The sequence below is a fragment of the Apium graveolens genome, unplaced genomic scaffold (assembly GCF_009905375.1).
Source record: "Apium graveolens cultivar Ventura unplaced genomic scaffold, ASM990537v1 ctg6428, whole genome shotgun sequence".
In the NCBI taxonomy this organism is placed as follows: domain Eukaryota; kingdom Viridiplantae; phylum Streptophyta; class Magnoliopsida; order Apiales; family Apiaceae; genus Apium; species Apium graveolens.
The window spans coordinates 28,091-54,525 of record NW_027419470.1 but is presented as its reverse complement, the minus strand read 5'-3'; the positions used below and the strand labels follow the sequence as shown (position 1 = coordinate 54,525).

The following is a 26,435-nucleotide window of genomic DNA, read 5'->3' as shown; positions in this document are numbered from 1 at the left end:
AGGGTCTCAATATAATTGGTGTCTATTCTTGTTCTATCTATTTAGTGGATGTATGGTAGTAGGGTATTCGTACAACGAAAGTTGGCGTTTACTAGTTTCTTGTTATCTGATTGGTGTCTATTCTTGTTCTATCCCTTTAGTGGATGTATGGTAGTAGGGTATTTAATGAAGTTAGAATCCCATGTTTGTGTCATATAAGTAAATCAAACCTTTTAATCTCTTAGTTAATTGCATGTTAGTTAATATCTTACTTATAAACAATCTCAACTTGTTATCATCTTAGCATTGAATAATAACCATACCATTGTTTGCATAAGTGCATAGATTGAAGTTAACCTAAACCAGTCTATGTGGGAATGAACTAGAAATAATTCAATATTACTTGTGAACGCATACACTTGCGTGAATATTAGCGTGTGTTTTCGTCCTAACAAGTTTTTGGCGCCGCTGCCGGGGACTCGGTGTTAATTTTAGTATATGTTCTTGACATCAGTGGTCGTTAAAGTACACTGACTCGGATATTTTACTTACTTGTTTGCTTGTTGCTTTTTCAGGTACTCTAGAGAGCGTTTATACTAACGCATTCTCGATCTCGAAAGAGAACACTGAATAAAGCGGAGGAAGAAGTTTTAGTAGAGGAAGAAGTTCTTGTAGTAGAGGAGAAAGTTAATGAAGAAGCTCTTGTTGCAATGGGTAAACCAGAAATAAATACAAAGGCTTCTGATGGACTACTCTCAGCCGAATATCAATGATATTCAGTCTAGCATTGTCAGACCAGCCATCTCGGCTAACACTTTTGAAATCAAGATGCATATGCATATTAGAGATTTCATCGAGATCTGCGAAACCTTCAAATTCAATAATGTGTCTGAAGATGCTATAAAGCTAAGGCTTTTCACATTCTCTCTAAGGGATAAAGCTAAGTGTTGGTTGCATTCTCTACCACCAGGCTCTATCACCAAGTGGGAAGATCTTGCTCAGAAGTTTCTCACTAAGTTCTTTCCTATGGCGAAGACTGCTGCAATCAGGAATGCTCTTACTCAATTTGCGCAGCAATCGAGAGAATCTTTGTGTGAAGCCTGAGATCATTATAAGAAGATGCTTAGAAAGTGTCCTCATCATGGGATGCCTGAATGGATGATCATTAACTGCTTTTATAATGGTTTGAGTGTGACTTCTAGACCCATGCTTGATACAACATCAGGTGGAGCCTTATGGGCTAAGAGCTACGATGAAGCGTATGATTAGATTGAACTGATGGCTGCTAATGAATACCAGAACCCATCTCAGAGACTGACTCAAGGTAAGGTAGCAGGAATTCTGAAGGTAGATGTAGCTACTGCTATAGCTGCTCAACTTAATGCTTTGACGATAAAGGTGGATTCTTTGGCTAATTATGGAATTAATCAGATCACTAGTGTCTGTGAGCTTTGTGATGGTGCCCATGAGACAGAGCAGTGTGCTATTTCTAGTGAATCAGCTTAGTTCGTGAGCAACTTTCAGAGGTCGCAGCAACCATTTACAGCCACCTTTCATCCCAACAACCGCAATCATCCTAACTTTAACTGGAGCAATACTCAGAATACGGTGCAACAGCCTTATCAACAGTATGCAGCAAAGCAATACAACCCTACTGGTTTTCAACAATCGCAATATGCCCCAAGACAATAACTCCAACTACAACAATCTAATAAAAAATCTGAATTGGAGGAGTTGAGGCTCATGTGCAAGAGCCAAGCGGTATCTATCAAGACCTTGGAGAATCAAATTGGGCAGATTGCCGATGCCTTGTTGAATCAACAACCTAGTACACTCCCTAGTGACATATAAGTACCAGGTAAGAAGGAAACAAAAGAGCAGGTGAAGGCAATTACATTGAGGTCTGGGAAGGTTGCAAGCTAAGAAAAAGCTCAAGTTTCAGAATTTGAAGGTGTGGTTGAAGAAGAAGTGCCAAAGGAAGCAGAAGTGGAAACAAGGAAGAAAACTATAGAACACACTCCTCTTGAGGGTAATATAGGGGAGAAACAGGTCTATCCTCCGCCTCATTTTCCTAAAAGGTTGCAGAAGCAAAAGTTATATAAGCAGTTTGCTAAGTTTCTGGAGGTGTTCAATAAACTTCATATCAACAAACCTTTCGCTGAAGCTCTTGAACAGATGCCTAGCTATGCAAAGTTCATGAACGGTATTCTCTCTCGGAAAGAAGCTAGATGACTTAGAGACCGTTGCTCTCACGGAGGAATGCAGTGCTATGCTGTAACAGAAGTTGCCTCCAAAGCTTAAAGATCCTAAAAGCTTCACTGTTCCTTGTACTATCGGAAAAGTGTCATTCGACAAATGCTTTTGTGACTTGGGAGCTAGCATCAATTTGATGCCTTTGTCTATCTTAAAGAATTTAGACTTACCTAATCCAAATCCCACTTCTATGTCCTTGTAGTTGGTCGATCGCTCTATTACGTATCCACGGGCATTGTGGAGGATGTCTTGGTCAAGGTGGACAAACCCATCTTTCCAGCGGAATTTGTAATTCTTGATTTCGAGGAGGATAAAAAGATTCCCATAATTTTGGGAAGACCATTCTTGGCTACGGGCCGAACCTTGATTGATGTGTAGAAGGGTGAGCTCACTATGCGAGTGCTGGATCAAGATGTGACTTTTAATGTGTTTAATGCCATGAAATTCCCTACTGATAATGAGGAGTGCTTAAAAGTGGAGTTGGTCGATTCTGTGGTTACTTCAGAACTTGACCAAATGTTAAGGTCTGATGCCTTAGAAATGGCCTTCTTGGGGAATTCAGATAGTGAAGATGATGAAGGTGATGAGTAGTTGCAATATTTGAATGCTTCTCCTCGGAAGCAAAGGCTGGATATGCCTTTTGAATCTTTTAGATTGGAAGAGCTGAAAAATTCTCCAAAGCGCCTCAAGAAGGAAGCTCCTACACTCGAGCTTAAACCTTTGCCTAAACACTTAAGGTATGCTTTTTTAGGTGATGAATCTACTTTGCCTGTTATTATTGCATCTGACCTTTCAGGTAGTAATGAGGAAAAGCTTTTGAGAATTCTGAGAGAATTCAAATCGGCAATTGGAAGGAACATAGCAGATATCAAGGGAATCAGACCTTCTTATTGCATGCATAAAATTCTGCTAGGGGAAGGAAGCAAGCCAAATGTTAAGCCGCAGAGAAGGCTAAATCCGATAATGAAAGAGGTTGTGAAAAAGGAAATTCTCAAGTGGCTAGATGCAGGGATCATCTATCCTATTTCTGACAGTTCTTGGGTGAGTCCAATACATTGTGTGCCGAAGAAAGGAGGTATCATTATGGTCACTAATGAGAAGAATGAGCTCATTCCTACTCGAACAGTCATGGGGTGGAGAGTTTGCATGGATTACGGGAAGCTGAACAAAGCCACGAGGAAGGATCATTTCCCTCTTCCTTTCATTGATCAGATGCTTAACAGGTTGGCTGGGCATGAATACTATTGTCTTCTAGATGGCTATTCGGGTTATAATCAGATTTGCATTGCTCTAGAAGATCAGGAAAAGACTACCTTCACTTGTCCGTTTGGTACTTTTTCCTTAGAAGAGTTTCTTTTGGGTTGTGTGGTGCACCTGCCACATTTCAGAGATGCATGATGGCTATCTTCTCTGACATGATTGGTTAGAATGTGGAGGTGTTCATGGACGATTTTTTTATGTTCGGTGATTCTTTTGAGGAGTACTTGCAAAATCTTGGCGCAGTTCTTAAAAGGTGTGTTGAGAACAATCTGGTTCTCAACTGGGAGAAATGTCACTTTATGGTACAACAGGGCATCATTCTTGGGCACAAGGTCTCTAGTAAAGGACTTGAGGTGGACAAAGCCAAGGTGGGGTTCGTTGAAAACCTTCCTCCACCAATTTTTGTTAAGGGAGTCCACAACTTTTTTGATCATGCGGGTTTCCATAGGCGGCTCATCAAGGACTTCTCGAAATTCTCTAAACCATTGTGCAATCTTCTAGAGAATGATGCCCTCTTTAAGTTTGATGACGAATGCCTAGCTGCTTTTGAGATCTTAAAGAAGAGTTTAATCACGGCACCTATCATAACTGCGCCTGATTGGAATGAACCTTTTGAGATGATGTGCGATGCAAGTGACTTTGCAGTTGGAGCAGTTCTTGGGCAGAGGAAGAACAATATATTTCATGTGGTCTACTATGCTAGTAAGACCCTAAATGGTGCTCAACTGAACTATACTAATACTGAGAAAGAACTCTTAGCCAATGTCTACGGTTTTGAGAAGTTTCGATCTTATTTGTTTGAGACGAAGGTGATAGTTTTCACTGATCACGTTGTTATTCGCTATCTCGTCTCGAAGAAGGACTCGAAGCCTAGATTGATTCGATTGGTTCTTTTACAGCAGGAGTTTGAATTGGAGATCAAGGATAGGAAAGTTACTGAGAATCAAGTCGCTGATCATCTATCGCGGTTAGAAGATCCGAGTGCGACTTCACAGGATAAGACATTGATAAATGAGTCTTTTCCCGATGAGAATTATTTGGGGTGCAAGAAGGGAAACTTTGGTTCACAGACATTGTGAACTACCTTGTTAGCAATATAATGCCTCCAGACTTGTCTTCTGCTCAAAGGAAGAAGTTTCTTCATGAGGTAAAGTGGTACATGTGGGATGAGCCATTTTTCTTTAGGCAAGGAGTTGACCAAATCATCAGGAGATGTATTCCATACAGCGAGACGGGGGTATCTTGCGAGACTTTCATTCAATTATTTATGGGGGCCACTATGGTGGAGAGAAGATAGTAGCTCGTATCCTTCAAGCAGGATTCTTCTGGCCTACATAGTTTAAGGATCTGCATCGGTTCATTTTGAAGTGTGATCGCTGCCAGTGTGTTGGTAATATGTCTAAGAGGGATGAGATGCCTCTTAATGTGCTTCTTGAGATTGAGGTCTTCGATGTTTGGGGAATTGACTTCATAGGGCCATTTGTCACATCTTGCAATAATCAGTTTATCTTGTTGGAGGTTGTTTATGTCTCGAAATGGGTTGAAGTCAAGGCTTTACCGACAAATGATGCAAAGGTAGTGCTAAATTTTCTTCATAAGCAGATATTCACAAGATTTGGGACTCCAAGAGTCATAATCAGTGACAAGGGATCGCATTTCTGCAATCGCAAGTTCACTGCTATGATGCAGCGATATAATGTGAATCATCACATTGATACAGCTTACTATCCTCAGACTAATTGTTAAGCTGAGGCATTTAAAAGAGAGATCAAACGTTATCTAGAGAAAGTTGTTTGTCCATCAAGGAAGGATTGGTCTTTGAAGCTGGATGAAGCTGTTTGGGTGTATCGAACAGCATACAAGACTCTGCTAGGCATGTCACCGTTTCAGTTGGTTTATGGTAAGGGATGTCATTTCCTGTGGAGCTAGAGCACAAAGCATATTGGGTTTGAAGAAATTAAACCTTGATATGGATGCAGCTGGAAAGAAAAGGATGCTTCAATTGAATGAACTAGACGAGTTTCGACTTCAGGCGTATGAGAACAATAAAATGTATAAGGAGAAATTTAAGAGGTGGCACGATAGGGGTTTGGTGCTCAAGTCATTTGTGTCGGGCAACAAGTTCTTTGGTTCAACTCTCATCTCCGTCTTTTTCCTGGAAAGTTGAAGTCAAGATGGTCAGGGTCGTTTGTTGTCAAAACTGTGTTTCCACATGGAGCGGTGGAGATTTTTGAGAATGATCCAGGCCAAGCGTTCAAGGTGAATGGGCAGCGTTTGAAGCATTACTATAGAGATACGGAAAACCGGGAGGCGGTTAGTGCCGTTTTAATATCCACTTGATATGGGGATTCTACGTCAAGCTAGCGACGTAAACCAAGCGCTTCTTGGGAGGCAACCCAAGTTTGTTGTACATTGGTAGATAGAGGAAGAAGAAAATAAGAAGAAAAGAAGCTAGATGACTTAGAGACCGTTGCTCTCACGGAGGAATGCAGTGTTGTGCTACAACAGAAGTTTTAGAGAAAGATGTACCCTTTAAGTTTGATGACGAATGCCTAGCTGCTTTTGAGATCTTAAAGAAGAGTTTAATCACGGCACATGTCATAACTGCGCCTGATTGGAATGAACCTTTTGAGATGATGTGCGATGCAAGTGACTTTACAGTTTGAGCAGTTCTTGGGCAGAGGAAGAACAATATATTTTATGTGGTCTACTATGCTAGTAAGACCCTAAATGGTGCTCAACTGAACTATACTAATACTGAGAAAGAACTCTTAGCCAATGTCTACGGTTTTGAGAAGTTTCGATCTTATTTTCTTGGGACGAAGGTGACAGTTTTCACTGATCACGTTGCTATTCGCTATCTCGTCTCGAAGAAGGACTCGAAGCCTAGATTGATTCGATTGGTTCTTTTACAGCAGGAGTTTGAATTGGAGATCAAGGATGTTCTGGGAAGAAAATTTTGAAGATTTTGAATGTGCCGGGACTGACTAGGACACAAGTAAACAGCCATTTGCAGGTCTTTCTGCAACCTATAATAGTTTAATTTTTATATTAGATTTGAAATCTTTAAATACGGTATTTCAAAATTTCTAATCTGTCAAACAGTTAAATTAACATAATTAAGTATAATATATTATGAAAATCATAATCTCCATTTTAGGTTACAAAAGGATTTATTATCTATCGATGTTTATCTAGAAAAAAATAACTTGGCCTACTTATTGAGAATATATACCCTCCATTGAAGCTTGCCAATAAAAATTTGTTACTTCTTCGATAACTAGATACTAAACTTTAATTTGTTTGAACTAACAAATGCAGAAATTTCGACAACGGCAGAAGAAATCATCATAGGAAATTAAGATCCATCCACACCTAGTTACAACTAGTGAGTTGGTGCAAGCTTTTGGTCAGTCCAGTATTCTACATCCAACAAATTTAAATTTCATGCTGAAATTATAATTTGAAATACTGAGACGTGCATTGGATGTTTCTGGATTTTAGTATGACACCCTTCAAGTTCAGGATTATTGTCCTTGTGTAATTACAGTATTTTGTAACTGATTTATTTTGACTCATTCTTAGCTTTAATTAATTAGTAGGAAAGGTTTTTTTCCTTCAGATCCTTTTTTCCTGCATGAGAACATCTCCATTTCCAAAGCCATGGATCTTTAAGTATTTCTGGAGGGAACAAAATTGGTACCTGATTTTAGTTGCTGCAATGTAGCTTCACCATTATTCAAGCATCAACATTATGAACCTTTGAGTTTTAAATATAAACTTTGAGATTTTCAAGTACTACACATATTTTTAAGGATTGAGATTTGCACTATGATGTGGATTAAAACATCTCAAATATATAAACACCTGCACTCACACACACAACAATAGGAGGAAATATTAATTTGCAAGCTTATCTACATCTGATAAAAATAATTCATTTAAAAATTAAGTTATAAATATATGTGAGTTCTCATAATTTGGAATCTTTATTTGGTGCTTATATCCGAGTTAGCAGGGATGCCTACACCAATTATATATTATCTTATTTGAACTGCTTTCACTAAACTCCATCAAGATGATTAAATTGTTTATCAAAATTAGAGCATCTCAGACTTTACATCTACATAAATTAAGCACAAAAATTATTATTAAAGCACATATTGTTGCGGTTATGTAATAGACATGATATGATATGAGTATTGAATGCCCTTGACTTTGAAAATTATGGAGTAGACTTCACGACATAGCTTATCAGAGTTTACTATATGGTGACTTTTATTGACTATTTTACCTGGTGACTTCATGATATAATATTATGTACTTAATAATACTGCCTTCTCTAGGACTTTGAAATATCCTAATGTAGAAGAATCTCCTTCCACCATTTTTCTGCAACTGCATGATTTTGAAAGCCTTCTCCTTCACTTAGGGTATGATCAAGTTGTCTCCTTTCAAACATTTTTACACCGGCTTGATTATATAGAGAGTATATAAAATGTATCATGAACCTACTACATGCAAACTTGAATTTACAATGAAATAAAGGGTTCTACAGTTAATATGTCATGTAATGCATTGTATTACTTTACAATAAGTTTGTTATAGAATGCCTTTATGCCTAAAATAATAAAAATTAAGTATCATGAATTTTAAGTGGCCAAAGTACACATAAGTTAGACAAATACATTTAAATTCTCTAGAAGAACCCTTCTTTATAAAATCAAAAATCAATGCAAAATTAGCATAGATAATAACTATACACCTGGTTTTCCACTCCATTGGGATCATCAAGTGTTGCCCAGTAAAGTAATTGTTTAAGGGGCTTGGATAAAATTACTAAACAAATCAATGTATTATGAAAGTAAAGTAAGAACAGAATAATCAAATAACAGTTTATATTGATCTTTGATAAACTGTTACAAAACTCTCTCAAGAACAATATTCTTAAGAGTTGTTAGGTTATACGAATACTCGAGTTAAGCACCACACCTAAAGTGTTAACCTATTATGTGTTAGTATACTACACAGCTACAATCAAACACTATCAATCACAATATATGTTATAGTATAATTCTACCACTTTCTATACATATCTAAATCAACTATGATCCTATAAATCAGTACCTCCTGATTTATCCTGCAGAATTGACTTATCCACTCAGATCCTGACAGTCTTCTTATCTGACGTACTGATATATCCTGACTGTCAAACAGATTCTGATTGGCTTAACATATCCTGATTCCTTTGTCAGATCCTGACACCTTGATAAATCCTGATTCCTGACATAGACAGTTCCTAATAATCTCCCCTAATTTATGCTTTGCAAAATAAGCATAAATTCTATTAATTTCTAGTGCCAAAAACCAAATAGACAAATTTTAGAGTACAAAGCATACTTTATTTCATACTTGAATCTTCATATTCCTTGATAAACTCTACTGTATCTCTGAATAAAAGCTTTAACTCTGTCATCAATCTTCTTCAACAATATCTCTTGTAATCTGATCTTCAAGTTCTTCTCATATCCATATTTATCTGACAGTTGATAGATAGCAGCCCTTAAGTTTCTGATAGGAGTTCTTTGAATCATCAACTCCTCCAATGTCACATAGCAAGCTTTAGACCCATCATGATTCATAGTTATGTATCTTTGTGTAAGAACATTTTCAATCATAGTTTCTCTTATCTTCATGTTGACTTCTTGCCCTTTGAAATTTATGTATGTAGGAATATATGATCCAAAGTAATATTGACCATCATCCAGTATCTTTTTTCTGATATTGGCAAGAATCATTTTTGACCATAACCTTAAAATTTCATCTTCAACTCTTAGCAAATAGTGAATGTATTTCAGTTCCTTTGTAGATATGATCAGCAGTTCATCCAGTAAAAGAAATTGAACTTGATCATTTCACAATATCAGTAAGATATTTTGTTTAGGTTCAGAACCATCATGGTTGTTAAGAATAATCTTCACAGCTTCAATTCTATCCAGATGATCAACAGTTACTTCCTGACCAAGACTATCAGCAAGAGTGAAGTTCAACAACTTTAAGTTGATGAGTTTAGTTTCATGATGTCTTATTCCAGCTCTTGTGAATGTTTCAATCAACTTGAAATTCTTGGATTGTACAAACCAAGACTTCTTATCTCCCATGGTATTAGAACCAGGTAAACCATCCATCCTTATTCCTCCAGAAGTAAAGCACAGTTTATCATCACAAATAAGATCAGCAATATTTCTCTATTTGTACTTATTCTTGATCTTTAGAAATACTTGAGTTTTCCTTTATGCTCTTTCATATAACATCTTAATATATGTACTCCTCCATTTATTCCCTTCATATCTTTCAAGCATATTTTTGTATGCTTGATTTGCTTTATCAATAGTAATTCTAATTTTTCCTTCCTATGCCTTTTCTTCTCTGTCGAAAGCCATTTATTCTTCCTTGAAATTTTCAGCATTTAAAGCATCAACATAAGCAGAGAGAATCTGTAAATCCATCCGAAATAGAATCTCTTCTCTTCAATTATAACAGAATCAGGAATTACTATCACTCTGTCAGTGTTAGGAAAAGAATCAGAACTTGTATCTTTATTGTCAGGAATTAAACTTGGGGTAACAAGAACAACTTCTAGATTAGATCCATGTGATCAACCCTTAAAGACTTGAGTTGACGGTGTAGTTTGATTTTGAATTCCAGTTCCGGTTTGAATTATCACAACATCAGAGGTCTTCTTTGCTTGCTTATCACCATCATCATCAGAATTGGTATTTCTCCTCAAAACTGATTCAGGTTGACACTTTATCTTTGATACTATCTCCCCCTTTTGGCATATAGACTTTGTAGAAGAGAGAGAGTAGCATCCAACTTAGAATTTTTTGCAATCTAACTATCCTCTAGAGATGTCATCATCTCAGACATGTGATCTTGCTTAGTCTCCATGTTGAACATCCTCTTTATCAAGCCTTTATGTATGTTTGTTCCTTTAATAGGCACAAAACAGATCAGCAATATCTTCTCTAAGATCAACATTATCTTGTTTAAGTACAGAGACATAAGAATGCAATCCTTTGACTAAAACTGTTGTGGCCTTGATAGATGCTTTCATATCAGAAGTAGAAACCAAATGAACAGAATTCAATAACAGGATATAACTACGACCCCTTTACCAAGATCTTTGCCAGGTTTAAGTATGATTTAGGTTATAACTATTACAACACCAACTTACTACAATATATCCTGATGCAATTAACCTAATACAGCAACTCAACAGACCATCTTTGGTCCAGCATAACTATCTCAGAGGAGCCTGACTCCAAAAGGAACTGGAACTCTGCCCTGACTACCGCGGAATAATCTCCTAAGCATCTGCAATATATATAAAACATTCTGCAAGGGTGAGAAATTGCTTGCTCAGCAGTACCATTATATGAATAACAATAAAACAATGTATAAATAAACAGTGATAGGAACAGAATTTATAACTCGTTAGAAAATATTCATAACTGGATATTTAAAACTAGCATGCTTCCAGAAACAACAATATTAGTCGTGTGATGTGTATAATTACCAGAATCAAGGCTTAGCATGCTATTTCATTTTCACATCATCTATCTCAATAAGTTGATTTGTTAAATCAATTTTAAAACTGAATCAATCAAATCTATTGGATGTTTAACGGGTGAAGATAGCTGATCAGTCTACCCTCACCGGACAGCGACTAGCGGCCATCCAGAAATAGAATGTGTTCCGGAACTTGGGAAAAGACTAGCTAGGTCTTTCCCCCATGCTGGACTAATCGGTTAAACAGAATGCCCAATCCAATTAGCCACTTACGCAACCACATGATGGGTCGTTACCGAATAACGGGTCTCTTATGCAACTCCAATAGATCCACTGAATTCCCTTTTTGCCTCTTTCCAAAATTCCACGACATAGATGGATCAAAACGGTCTCTTTATCCAGTTTCCAAAATCACTGTCACCTATCTCTTTTTAAAACTAATCTGTCATAGCACACTATTCAAAACGCTTTTCATTTAAATCACGTTTAGAGATAGGTGTTTTCAGAAGTTACTTTTCCCCAAAACATAATTTTAAACAACATTTTCAAATACAGGGGATACGTAACTTAAAACGTTTCTGTTCCATTACGAGAATAAAATATTTAGATATTCATATATACTGAACCATAAAAGAATGGTCAGGGGTACTTGCCTTGCAGAGCATTACCACTATTACCGATCGACCTTGGACTAACTTGGACACTCTGCTTTATCGCCTTACTATCAGACTATCCTGGATCCGACTTCAACGTTCAGGTTCTTCTCTTGGAACCTCGCTACACTTGTCGACTGATCACTAGGTTATCCTTAGTTTGACTTCACTTCTGGAGTCCTTTAACTAGAACCGGAATAGGAAAGTCGGCGAAGAGAACGTCTGGGAAATAAGAAAGAAACGGAGAGAAAGAAATAGGAAAAAGAACAACAAGAAAAAGAGAGGAGAGGAAGAGATATGAGAGGAGAGATCGAACAGAGAGAGTAAGAGAGAGTGAGGGAGAAAGATGAGTGAACAGGGGGTGGGTTGTTTATTATTTGTTTTTTCCCTTACTCAGTTTGCAACATGTATTACTAATTTGCTGAAATGCTGACATGTGGAATTTGAGATAAATACGAAGGTTTAATGGGCTATTTTGACCTTAAATTCGAAATGAAACGAACCGAGTCGCGATTAAAATAAACTCGTAAAAGCACAAAAATAGTTTAAAATTTTCTAAAAATCCCGAAACTAATAAAATAAATTTTTCATAATTTTTAAAGCATTTTTGAAACACAACTCATACCCGCATTTGATAATTAACGAACCGAGATGCACTTAAAAGAAATTCAGAAAAATCACGGAAACAGTCTTAAAACGTTACAAATATCCCGAAGTAAATAAAAACGTACATTTTGAAATTTTAAAACAATTTCTGAAATGTAATTTATACCCGTTTTTCTCAAATAAACGAATCAACGTGCGGGTAAAATTAATCTCAAAAACCCCCAAAATAATTTTAAAATTCCCAGAATATTCCCAACTTAAATAAACATGAGTTCCATAATTTTTGAAGAATTCGGGATTTAAATACAGATTTTACAAATAAATGCAGTTAGAGAATCATACAGGGTTAAATAATTGTTGAAATATTGAGTTCTAAATTTTATAAAATTCCAAAAATAAATATTGAAATTATAAAGTCATAAAAAAAATTTTAGAGACAATCCACATATTTACACAAATAAACTTGTACTAAATCCACTTTTAAAAGTGAAAACAATTTAATACAAGTCTATAATTAATTACACAACCACCCTGGACACCATAATTCACACACATAGATAAAAGTAAAACAACACATAGCTGACAGAAGTTATACACATATATTATCCGATTAATAATTTCATAATTACACTTTAATTAAATATAAAAGTATACGAGTCGTTACATCCTTCCCCCTTAAAAAGATTTTGTCCTCAGAATCTGACTTAACTAAATAAGTGAGGATATTTGTCAAGCATATCTTTCTCTAACTTCTAGGTAGACTCTTCAACTCAATGATCTATTCAAACCATACTCACTATAGACATAAACTCATTCCTAGGGATTCACTTTTAACGAACTAGAATTCGGATCGATCATTCCACGCAAAACAAATTCGGATGAGAGCCCTTTGGCTCCCAAATGAACAACTTGGTTCGAATCAGGTATATCTCGCCTTATCATTGACATGTATAACATATTATTTATATATATATACTGCAACTGTGGCGATAATACCAATTCATAAACAACTTTACCTATATTTCTTTATACCTCGAACGGTTCAATACATTTAGGACTCTACTTGTCTCTTCTATTTAACCAATCTCTTTCAAGGTGAAACTTTTTCCTGAACCATGATCCTAATTCTATATATTCATATTCTTTCGATGCAAATCCGCTTTCTTTCTTTATCTTTCCCGAGTTGTTTCAATTCTCTTCCAAATCAACACAACTACACTCTTAAGGTACTGAATTAGTTCAGGACTTAATAATATCTCTACTTCCATTTTCTCTCACTAGGGTGAGGACTCACGCTTATGTCCACACAACACTTCGCAAAATAGTATTCTCTTACTAACAGGGTAACTATTATCATAGAGAACTCAATCCAAGGTAGGTGATTATCGCAGTTCACTTTTTAAACCCATCATATATATATTCTCCATATATCTTATATTTTCTGAATCACCTTCTCACTTTGACCCTTCATCTAAGGATGATAGGCAATACTCATTTTCAACTTAGTTCCAAACATTCGAACACTTTTTACTTATTCTCATATGTCAAGGTTAGAAAGTATTCTCATATATTCTCCTTTAGGTATTCGAACTCCAACTTTTACTCTTTCCAATTCTTCTATTTAGTCCTTAGTAATCTTAACCATATTCATTTCTTCTCTCCTATTCAAGACATCGGTCCTTAAATGGACCTTGCTTGGTTGGTAGTTACTCAAACAACCGGGCTCCTGACCAGAACTTCATACTCTTAAGGTTTAATATACAATTGCTACTGTTCACCCCTTTGCGGCATTTCTTTAGGTTTTTAACTTGGCATTCCTTAGCCCTTAGATGGCGAGGATGTTATCAATAAATACGATTATACCATGCAAGTACTCCTGATACACCACATTCCTTAATTTCTTATAGATAACTGATACACTCGTTACTCCGCCTATTATCACCAAAACTTACAGCGCTCATAACTCATTCTAATCGCAATCTTTGGTATGTCCTCAGGCTTACCTTTAGCTGACAGTAGTCTGATCTTAGGTCTTCCTCCAAGAACCAACTCGTTCCTTTCATAAATAATCAATTCTATGCAGGGTTACTTATTCATATTCGTCAACTTTTCCAATTCTGATAATCATCACGTAACTTCATACATCCATTCCTCTTTCCTATAAATCACATCAGTGCACAACACAGAATGCACCTTATCTCATTATTCTTTCATCCCACAATCCTGAAGTTTCCTTCTTAATATCCCTTATATGCGCTAATTACGCCTTATCTTCTTGCTTATGTCCTTGAATACTTATCCTAATATTAGTTTCCATAAAAATTATTGTTTGCTTCTTCCGGTAATCAATTATTTCCCTGGTTCCTTATCAGGGTCCTGAGCAGCTAAACTTTTAATCACATTACAAGTCTTAGCCTTGGCTGTACTAGACGTCAAACCTTTTGATGCACTACCTCCCATGCTATCTCGGGAAGTACTTCTACAATTCTTGGCAACATGCCCTACCTTGCCACAGTTATAACATACGACTTCTGGATTTTCCACCTTACATTCTGAAGCATAATGTCCCTTCTGACTACACCTAAAACATTCAGTATTTGCTTTACACCTTCCACCATGTCTCTTACCGCATTGCTTACATTCTGATATAGGCGATTTAACCGAATTGGCCTGATTAGAGCTGGCTGAGGTGTTACTAATTCTATTTAAAGAAATACTTTTCTCTCTAAATTCTTTATTCTTACTCCTTCCGACCTTTTTATGAAACTTCTGACTGAATCCTTCTTGACCTGATGCTTCTTCTATATCATCAATCTTTCGCTTCTTATCTTCTTTTTCTCTAGCGGCTAACTTCTCATCAAATTCAATTACTAAGGCGGCCTGAACTATGGAAGGATACATCTTGAGTTGCAATGTCACCACTCTACTACGAATTTCAGGCTTCAATCCTTGTTGAAAACTCCTTGCCATCTGAGCCTCAGAGCACACATAATCAGGTAAAAACCTAGCCAACTCTGTGAATTTAGCCTCATACTCAGCTACACTTCTGTCACCTTGCTTCAGTTCTAAAAACTTAATCTCCATTTGATTCCTCACACAATCAGGAAAATACTTTTCCAAAAATAATTCTGTAACCTAGCCCATGGAACAGGGCTTTCTCCTTCTAACGCCCTTGTTGACTCCCACCAATAATTCGCTTCATTTTTCAAGAAATAGCTTGCATAATCAGTCTTAAGATTCTCACTTACTTGAATAAGGTTGAAAACTTTCTCCATCTCTTTTAACCATGCTCCAGCAGCTACCGGATTAGGTTCACCTTTAAATTCAGGAGGGTTAACATTCTGAAAAGATTTAAAACTAACACTTCGGTTCACTCTTTGTTGTTGCTGCTGCAACAGTAGTTGCTGTTGCTGAACCTGTTGGATTAACTGCAACTGCTGTTGATGCTGCTGACGCAACAAGTCTAGAATTTCATTTATAGCTGGACTCTCCGTAAAACTACTACTATTTTCTTTAGACTGGGTAGCTTTCTTGGGTGGCATCTTCCTGAAATATATAAATGAGTTTATTCAATAACAAAAATATTTAACAAAAGGTATCACCATTTAAACGATGCACCTGTATCAGGAAAATGCTACCCAATCACAGTACCCATGTCTTTAATATCGGGGTCCATTTACAAAAGAAATTTATATTAGCAGCATTAACAATAATAGCAATAATAACAGTAGCAGAATCAACAACAGTACAGAAAAACTGAAATATAAATAAACTAGTCACCGTAGCATGGCTCCTTAAGACAACAGCAACTGACTAACTTTCCGTCATTGCTCCATTACCATATCAACACTAATCTGCTACACTATGGAACTTGGCTGGCTATATCAAACACCAATTGCATAAATCAACTAGTATATCAGGTCAGCTTAAGGAACACTGCACTCTTCTAGGCACCATAGTCTAATTCCAACCAATCATTCTTCTAAGGAGGATTTTTTATTACCCATAAAGAATTCCTCAACCACTGATTTACTCTCCCAAGTCTATAATTCCATCATTAAGTCCTAAACTCTCACGGTTACCATTATTCTTAAATGATATCTTGATATAGGACTCATGTTCTTCTCAACAGTCGCTCTTACTTGCTTTCCATAACGAGGACCATCTAATCGCAGAAATTCATTACCATAGAAAATCCAATAAAATTTCCGACTCGAGGGAATCGAATAAGAAGAAACAGTGAGGAAGATGTAGGTATGACTGGGAGCAACCATACAAGTACGTAAGATGGGCAGTCTTAGTACCATACGGTAACAACACATAATTCAGTGGCGTCCCACCAGACCCTTTTGTCATATAGACAAATGGTCAACTCATATGCACTGTTTGCCCCAATCAACCGATAGAGTCTCCGAGAAAAGAAACAATGCTTAAATAGAGATTGACAAATAAGGAGGGAGAAAAATCTGATTTATAACTAAACCAGCAGAACCCTGAGTGGTTTCCTCCGAGTTCCCAACTTTCTCACAGGAAAAGTAAGCAACATATAGGATAAGAAACAATAACTCTAGAAACAAAATTCGTTTCAAGGAAGAAGTATAAAGGTTCAAAGATATCACCTCCCGATTCAATCCACATGCACTATAAAACTTGGTCGTCATAGCAGCCTCTGACTATTATCATGTTATCCGAACTCACCAAGGTCACACAATTGGGCCTATAACATTCCTTGACATAGAAGAGGTAATATTTAGGAATAACGCTGGCATCCTCTCAACTGCCACAACAAGGCCCCGCTCAACGCTGAATCCTCACAACCAAACTCATTTTCTTGAGAAAACTAAAAATCTCTATCGAACATTACTAATAATACATATATGAAGGGAACGTACTCTAGGTTAGGGCTGTTCCAGTCAATCCTCAACAAACGTCAGGGTTACATTTCCGAAACCCTTGACTAAACCCATAGACTTGCTCCTCTAGTTGAGTTGCTGACCCACATCTATATATAAACCTTCCTATACTCTTTTGACTCTATTCTTAACCTAAATCAGGGACTCAAACCTGTAGCTCTGATACCAACTGTGACGGGCTCAACCCCGGGGTCAGGAGTTGACGTAATCAACAACAACCATAAGATAAACAATTCAATAACGGGATATAACTACGACCCCTTTACCAAGATCTTTGCCAGGTTTAAGTATGATTTAGGTTACAACTATTATAACACCAACTTACTACAATTTATCCTGATGCAATTAACCTAATATAGCAACTTAACAGACAATCTTTGGTCCAGCATAACTATCTCAGAGGAGCCTGACTCCAAAAGGAACTGGAAATCTGCCCTGACCACCGCGGAAGAATCTCCTAAGCATCTGCAATATATATAAAATATTCTGCAAGGGTGAGCAATTGCTTGCTCAGCAGTACCATTATATGAATAACAATAAAATAATGTATGATAAAACAGTGATAGGAACAGAATTCATAACTCGTTAGAAAACATTTATAACCGGATATTCAAAACTAGCATGCTTCCAAAAACAACAATATTAGTCGTGTGCTGTGTATAATTACCATAATCAAGGCTTAGCATGTTATTTCATTTTCACATAAATTGTCTCAATAAGTTGATTTGTTAAATCAATTTTAAAACTGAATCAATCAAATCTATTGGACGTTTAACGGTGAAGATAGCTGATCAGTCTACCCTCACCGGACAGCGACTAGCGGCCATCCAGAAATAGAATGTGTTCCGGAACTTGGGAAAAGACTAGCTAGGTCTTTCCCCCATGCTGGACTAATCGGTTAAATAGAATGCCCAATCCAATTAGGCACTTACGCAACCACATACTGGGCCGTTACCAAATAACGGGCCTCTTACACAACTCCAATATATCCACTGAATTCCCTTTTTGCCTCTTTCCAAAATTCCACAACATAGTTGGATCAAAACAGTCTCTTTATCCAGTTTCCAAAATCACTGTCACCTATCTCTTTTTAAAACTAATCTGTCACAGCACACTATTTAATACTCTTTTCATTTAAATCACGTTTAGAGATAGGTGTTTTCAGAAGTTACTTTTTCCCAAAACATAATTTTAAACAATATTTTTCAAATACAGGGAATAAGTAACTTAAAACGTTTCTGTTCCATTACGAGAATAAAATATTTAGCTATTCATATATACTGAACCATAAAAGAATGGTCAGGGGTACTTGCCTTGCAGAGCGTTACCACTATTACCGATCGACCTTGGACTAATTTTTGAAGAATTCGGGATTTAAATACAGATTTTACAAATAAATGCAGTTAGACAATCATATAGGGTTAAATAATTGTTGAAATATTGATTTCTAAATTATAAAGTCATAAAAACAATTTTAGAGACAATCCACATATTTACACAAATAAACTTGTATTAAATCCACTTTTAATAGTGAAAACAATTCAATAAAAGTCCATAATTAATTACACAACCACCATGGACACCGTAATTCACACACATAGATAAAAGTAAAACAACACATAGCTGACAGAAGTTATACACATATATTATCCAATTAATAATTTCATAATTACACTTTAATTAAATATAAAAGTATACGAGTCGTTACAGATGTGCTGTGCATTATTTTTTGATAAGCATAATAGGCAATATATATCTATATTTTGAAAACTATGATATATTTGAATTTGAATGGGTAAATGTGTGTATTGTCATCAACCATATCTCTTCTTAGTTATAGTTATTATAGAATTGGAGCTGAAGAAAGGCCTAATTAAAAATATTGATTTGTAACTATAGATCAAAGAGAGACATGAAAGTAAGAAAGATGCTTTGTAATTGCATGAAGTACCATGGCTACTTATTAAATGAGAGAAATGCACCTCACATCTAAATAAAATTAGATCTTCTAATGGAAGCATTTCAAATTGCAAATAAACAATCTTAAAATTATATATGCCCCCAATATACACATAAACACATGTGTGTATGGGCATCATTTTGTTAGCACAAAAATTAATAATGAAATGATAAAATGATAAAAAAAATGCACTAAACAGACCGAAAATATTACGAGGAAAGAGTATGTGTTGGTGCTCACTAATTTTTTGATATGGTTGGAAACCTCTTCCTCTTAGATATGTTTTATCCATCTCTAGCTCTAGTGAAGTGAGAAATGCTAATTGTATAGTGTGTTTAAATGAACACAAGAGAGTTGTAGGAGTTGCATATTACACGTGCCTTTGGCATGTGGCAAAGACGTGATGAACGAGAAAATGAAGGGCAATATTATAATTTGGTCTTGTTTATCTCTAGTATATTATGTTTGAGTTATTAGTGAAAGTTAAATTTTGATGGTTAGTCCCCATTTCCAAATATGCTCACCTTTCACTGTGTCTAAATTCTTTGTATTTTATCAACAACATCGTCTCCTCTCTTGCTCACCGTCTCTTTAAAATTTAAAATTGTAATTGAACCTTCTAATGTACATTTTATAATTTTATTATATTTAATTATATTTTCTAATCATCTTAACAATCAAATATATTTTTTATTCCATATTTTTATCAAAATTTATTGATTGATTTTGTTTAACTGAATTACTATTAAAATTATTTATATAAAATAAGTTAAATTTCTAAAAATGATACCAACAATATCAAAAACATCAAAATATAATTAATTCAAAATGCTATTTTTAAAAAAAAAATAATGATTGTTATATTGATCTTACACTAAGTTATTTATTGTGAAAATCAAACTAAATGCTTATATATAATTGAAAAAAGTGGTTGATTTGATAGGGTTTTGTTAACAAAAATAATTGTAAACATAAAAAATATTTTAATAATAAATAATATTATAGTATTAACCATGAGTTATTACTAAACCCAGTTACTAATTAGCATGTTTGAATTTTATTTTAAAATTTTAAATTTTAGAAAAAGTTGAAAACAACTAATATAATATAATACTAACCCATATTTAAATTAAAATTTATAAAATTTGTAGCTAGGAAAATAATTAAAGAAAAAATTAATAAGCACAAAAATTTTAATAATTTTAAAACTTTAGGAACATAATAAAAAAAGTTGAGTTAATATATTGCAACCTTATGCAAACACCCATTGATAATGTAAATATTTATTTTTGGTAATATTTACACTTGAGAACTTATATGTATTTTTATAAATTCGAACCTGAGAACTTATTTTAGTCTTTGAATCTAACAGGCTGTGATTATTTGATGAAGAAAATCCGACTATCCTAATCGAAATGAGGATTAACCAAACTAAAATGTATACCACATTCGGGTTATTATAGTATAGTATAGTATTGATATGTCTAAATTTGGATACTCCAACCATCTAAAATCCCCTTAGCTAAAAATATAGCCAACCTCCTCTTATTGGCTAAACTTTTGTGAATCTCTAGAAAGCTGTAGCAAATCTCTAAGCATAAATTTAACATTATAACGGTCCCTAGTAGAGCAGCTCAGTTACACGTTCAGTAAATTTTACATAATCATCATTTTATATTATTTTAGACACCATTAACGCTAATATCGGATGCTCTAATGTGGTATAGAAAAAAATGTTTAAAGTATGTATGCACATTTAAAAAGGTTGTACATTCTAAAATAAAGCATAAAAGTAATTCTAAACATAATTAATATAAACTAAAATTTCTTTGAACATTATAATCAAAATTTTATAATTTGTCAAATATAACTTTAGAAAAATCTATAAGATTCTCCAAAATTAAATGTAATCTCTTAAATAATGGCTGGTATTACTATATATATATGATCAATTATAAACCTACCTTAAAATAATACTAAAAACACCCTTATTTAGTACTATCCACCCACCTCACTTTTATTTCACTGTACTGAATCCCCTTAACTTATAAGGCCTATCGCAAACTTAACTTATCTCATTACACTACACCATATAAGGCCTATCGCAACGCCCCCTTGAAGAATGTTACCTGATATGTTACCCTATATATGGTACTCGTAAGCTAATCAACATTGTGGTTTTTTTTATCGTACGGAACCCGCAGTCGCTACCATTCGGGTGCACACTGGATAAACCCACGGGCTCACGCAATAGCCTGCAAACTACGTGAACCAAGGTAAATCGCATTTAAGTGACAGACTCTGGCTCAGGAGGTATATTCATATATTCTCCTCCACAGGATTCGAATATGTGACCAAGAGAATTGTTATCTCCTCTTTAACCAACTGAACCAACCATTGGGTGTTGTTTTTGTGTTACCTTAGCCAAAAAATTGATGTTGCATTAGGTAGAAAGTGTTGCAGCTTGGAGCATTTTTGTCAAAGTGTTACCTTAGAGTATTGAAACATAATTATAATATTTTTATGATTAAATATTAATTTTAATTCATTTTTCAAGAATCTAAGCTGATATACTAATATAAATTTAATAAATGAGATATGTGATACACGAATATCTTTATAACAAAATTAAAAAAAATAAAAAAATGTAATATACAAATTTATATAAAATATTAAAATACATAAAATTGTATAATAATTTGAATATTAATTATTACATAACTGTTGCAGTTTGGGCATGAACATATATCCAAATTATGGGCCCAGTAATTTGTAGAGAGGGGGAAATTTTGGGGAAAAATCTATCCAAATCTTTTTAGAAAAATTGAGAATTTTGGCAAGTCAAACTAGTCCGCCTCTCATTCTATCTCAACACACACTCTCTCGTTACCCATCTCTCTCAGCACACTCTCTCTGTCTACCACTCTCTCGTTACTCTCTCTCTCTCTTTGGGTGCAAGTAGACACGCAATGGCTACATGGTTTGAGAATAATATTTCCTAGGGAAAACCATTCAAACCCACTTCAATTCAAATGGAGGTTCAGTTTATTTGAATAACATCCCTCACAACTATTGACTAAGATACACTTTACAAAAATGTTCAGACAATAAGTAAAACTATTTTGATTTGTCAAGATAGGAAACCCTTAACAGTGGTAGTCCCTTTTTAAAGGGAACCAGGGTTTGAGAATACTATCTAACTAGAAGATGTAGTTAAATTCCCTCTAGTATACTGGAGTTTCGTGAAAGTGAAGAACACATCCATATAACCAAAGAAATGATTTAATGCTAAATCATTAATTATGTGAGTTCAGTTGTCATTTCAGAACAAGAGGCATCTCACTCATTGAGACAATGCCTTTCTTAAATTCAGATTGATGTGATACATGTCTCTGCAAAATTACAACCAAAATCTTGTAAATCAATCTTGAAATCAAACTCATATAATCACCGTAGCAGATCACCTACTCATCTCATGAATGTGGGTTAAGTACCAATACCTCAAGGCAGTTTTACAACTCTTGAATTCATGGTGAAGTCTTTCACTAAAGCTAATAATCATAAATATCTCATTTAAATCACATGTATCTAAAACTATGCTCTTAAATCTTTAATCAATTTTCACAGACTTTAACCACAGTGACATCTTTTATTCACCTCATCAGTGACTATCTATCAGCCATTGATAAGTGTTAGTCCATCAATGGCTATTCTAACAGCACAACCATTGATGGTTCAAATTGTTCGATCAACTGCTACTTCATAGCAGTTGATAAAGGTACATGTTGTATTGCATCTCCACGTGATAAAAAAATTACTTTAACATATATAGGTATGAAGGAAGGGAGTGAACACTCTGAAAGTAGGGAACTGCTCTGGTATTAGTCAACAAAAGAGAAGTGTGAATGAGAGGTATGCTAATTCTTCCGATCATGTAAGTAAGATATGGAGTTCCACCTTAGAAGGTGTTAAGTGGAATTTATGTCTACGTAGAACGTCCTATAAAGGCTTGGATTGGTGTTTTGTACTCAAGTATTTTATGTATTTGATTAGTTTTTGTAGTGTTTTGCATTTCAGGCATTAATAAGGGATCAAGGAGAGTTAGCATTGTTTTGGTGCTAAAGTGGTGTTAGGAGGGTGTCTAGGAAGTTTGCTCATGGAACATGGAAGTTTGTCGAGGTTTAATCACTTTTTTATATTTAGAATTTAAATTCTCTTAATGGTAATATAACATGGATATTTAAAAATTGGAGAAAACATTGGATTTCATTGCTAGTTGTTGTGGTTAGGTGTCAAATGGCTAGTAGCCGGCTCATTTTATATGAGTAGTCTAGGGTTGCACTAGATGGAGCGAAATGCACTCGTTCAGAAATCATGTGAAAAAAATAAAAGAAAAAAAAGAAAAGAAAAAAAAAAGAAAAAAGAAAAGAAAAAAGAAAAGAAAAGAAAAAAATATGTGTCGATGCATGATTGATCACGAGTGGGCTCTTTAATACTCGAGTTATTAAGTTCTTAGGGGACTTTGTGCCTAGTGACCTACGGCTTTTATAGTCTGGGATCCACTAACCTAATGCTCGCTACATGGTTATTATTGTATAAGTCTTTTGTGGACCTCACTCATTGCACGGTCAAATAAGCATATTTGTGATTGTTTATGTGTTATAAATAAAAGCATAAAACATATAATAACTCTGATAGAAGAATTGAAGTGTTGTTAATCATTTGAGTTTAGCTTTTATTCTATTTATAACCTTGTGATTGCCTTGATGAGTAGTGAGTCATGATTATTGATCTAGTTGTGACAGTATATCTGTTAAGCAATTGCACGCACGCACATTTCTGGCTTGTGAGTTGATTTGTGGGATTTGATTGATATTTGTGCGAATAACTTCATTTGTTGAGATGTTACTTATTGGTTGGTTTAGTTATTCTGAGGGGATCATTGCATTCATGTTAGTTGCATTCATGCATTTTTATTTCTTGTTCTTTGTGTCTGTTTATACTTGAGGACAAGCATCGGTTCAAGTTTTGGGGTGTGTTAAGTGGCATTTATGTCTACATAGAACGTCCTATAAAGGTTTGGATTAGTGTTCTGTACTCTAGTATTTTGTATATTTGATTCATTTTTGTAGGGTTGCATTCCAGGCATAAATAAGGGATTAAGGAGATTTAGCATTGTTTTGCTGCTAAAGTGGTGTTAGGAGGGTGTCTAGGAAGTTTGCTCGTAGAACACCATCTCAAACTAGTCAAGAAAACAAGCAGAAGTAGAAATTCCAGAATGTCAGCGCGCCTGCGCTCTGATAGCGCGCGCCCGCGCCAGAACTACAGAGAGAAAGAACCTGTTTCAAGTAGAGAACTGATTTTCTGGACTTCTAATCTGTATGGGTTGCTATATAATGATGACTTAAGGTCATTTTTCATAAGAAGCACGTAACGGAGCTTAAGGAGAAGACATCGAGAAGACCTAGGAGCACAAATACAACAAAGGAGAAGAACAACTTGTTTATACTTGTGATTCTATAATTGAGTTGTAATCTTGGATGCTAGTTTTCTTATTTGTTAATCTCTATTGAAGCGAAAGTGAATATAGGTGTTTAGAACTTGCTATTCTAGCATAGGTTCATGTATTTGATATGCATGATTCATAGGTAATTTTAACCATCTTACTTGCCCTATGTAATCATGATAGATAACTTGCACATTAAACCGTTATATTGTCAAATTCTATAGATATATAGGGTCTCAATATAATTGGTGTCTATTCTTGTTCTATCTATTTAGTGGATGTATGGTAGTAGGGTATTCGTACAACGAAAGTTGGCGTTTACTAGTTTCTTGTTATCTGATTGGTGTCTATTCTTGTTCTATCCCTTTAGTGGATGTATGGTAGTAGGGTATTTAATGAAGTTAGAATCCCATGTTTGTGTCATATAAGTAAATCAAACCTTTTAATCTCTTAGTTAATTGCATGTTAGTTAATATCTTACTTATAAACAATCTCAACTTGTTATCATCTTAGCATTGAATAATAACCATACCATTGTTGCATAAGTGCATAGATTGAAGTTAACCTAAACCAGTCTATGTGGGAATGAACTAGAAATAATTCAATATTACTTGTGAACGCATACACTTGCGTGAATATTAGCGTGTGTTTTCGTCCTAACAAGTTTTTGGCGCCGCTGCCGGGGACTCGGTGTTAATTTTTAGTATATGTTCTTGACATCAGTGGTCGTTAAAGTACACTGACTCGGATATTTTACTTACTTGTTTGCTTGTTGCTTTTTCAGGTACTCTAGAGAGCGTTTATACTAACGCGTTCTCGATCTCGAAAGAGAACACTGAATAAAGCGGAGGAAGAAGTTTTAGTAGAGGAAGAAGTTCTTGTAGTAGAGGAGAAAGTTAATGAAGAAGCTCTTGTTGCAATGGGTAAACCAGAAATAAATACAAAGGCTTCTGATGGACTACTCTCAGCCGAATATCAATGATATTCAGTCTAGCATTGTCAGACCAGCCATCTCGGCTAACACTTTTGAAATCAAGATGCATATGCATATTAGAGATTTCATCGAGATCTGCGAAACCTTCAAATTCAATAATGTGTCTGAAGATGCTATAAAGCTAAGGCTTTTCACATTCTCTCTAAGGGATAAAGCTAAGTGTTGGTTGCATTCTCTACCACCAGGCTCTATCACCAAGTGGGAAGATCTTGCTCAGAAGTTTCTCACTAAGTTCTTTCCTATGGCGAAGACTGCTGCAATCAGGAATGCTCTTACTCAATTTGCGCAGCAATCGAGAGAATCTTTGTGTGAAGCCTGAGATCATTATAAGAAGATGCTTAGAAAGTGTCCTCATCATGGGATGCCTGAATGGATGATCATTAACTGCTTTTATAATGGTTTGAGTGTGACTTCTAGACCCATGCTTGATACAACATCAGGTGGAGCCTTATGGGCTAAGAGCTACGATGAAGCGTATGATTAGATTGAACTGATGGCTGCTAATGAATACCAGAACCCATCTCAGAGACTGACTCAAGGTAAGGTAGCAGGAATTCTGAAGGTAGATGTAGCTACTGCTATAGCTGCTCAACTTAATGCTTTGACGATAAAGGTGGATTCTTTGGCTAATTATGGAATTAATCAGATCACTAGTGTCTGTGAGCTTTGTGATGGTGCCCATGAGACAGAGCAGTGTGCTATTTCTAGTGAATCAGCTTAGTTCGTGAGCAACTTTCAG

The 26,435-nt window shown here is 35.4% G+C and overlaps 2 non-coding genes across 2 annotated transcripts; both read right to left on the bottom strand.

Moving 5' to 3' along the window:
• Positions 1-1,020: 1,020 nt before the first annotated feature.
• On the bottom strand, positions 1,021-1,127 carry LOC141703279 (small nucleolar RNA R71). The gene has a single exon (XR_012567429.1). It is a non-coding gene; the product is annotated as a small nucleolar RNA R71 (small nucleolar RNA).
• Positions 1,128-25,952: 24,825 nt separating this feature from the next.
• Positions 25,953-26,059, bottom strand: LOC141703278 (small nucleolar RNA R71). Its single transcript, XR_012567428.1, has one exon. It is a non-coding gene; the product is annotated as a small nucleolar RNA R71 (small nucleolar RNA).
• Between the last annotated feature and the right edge of the window lie 376 nt (positions 26,060-26,435).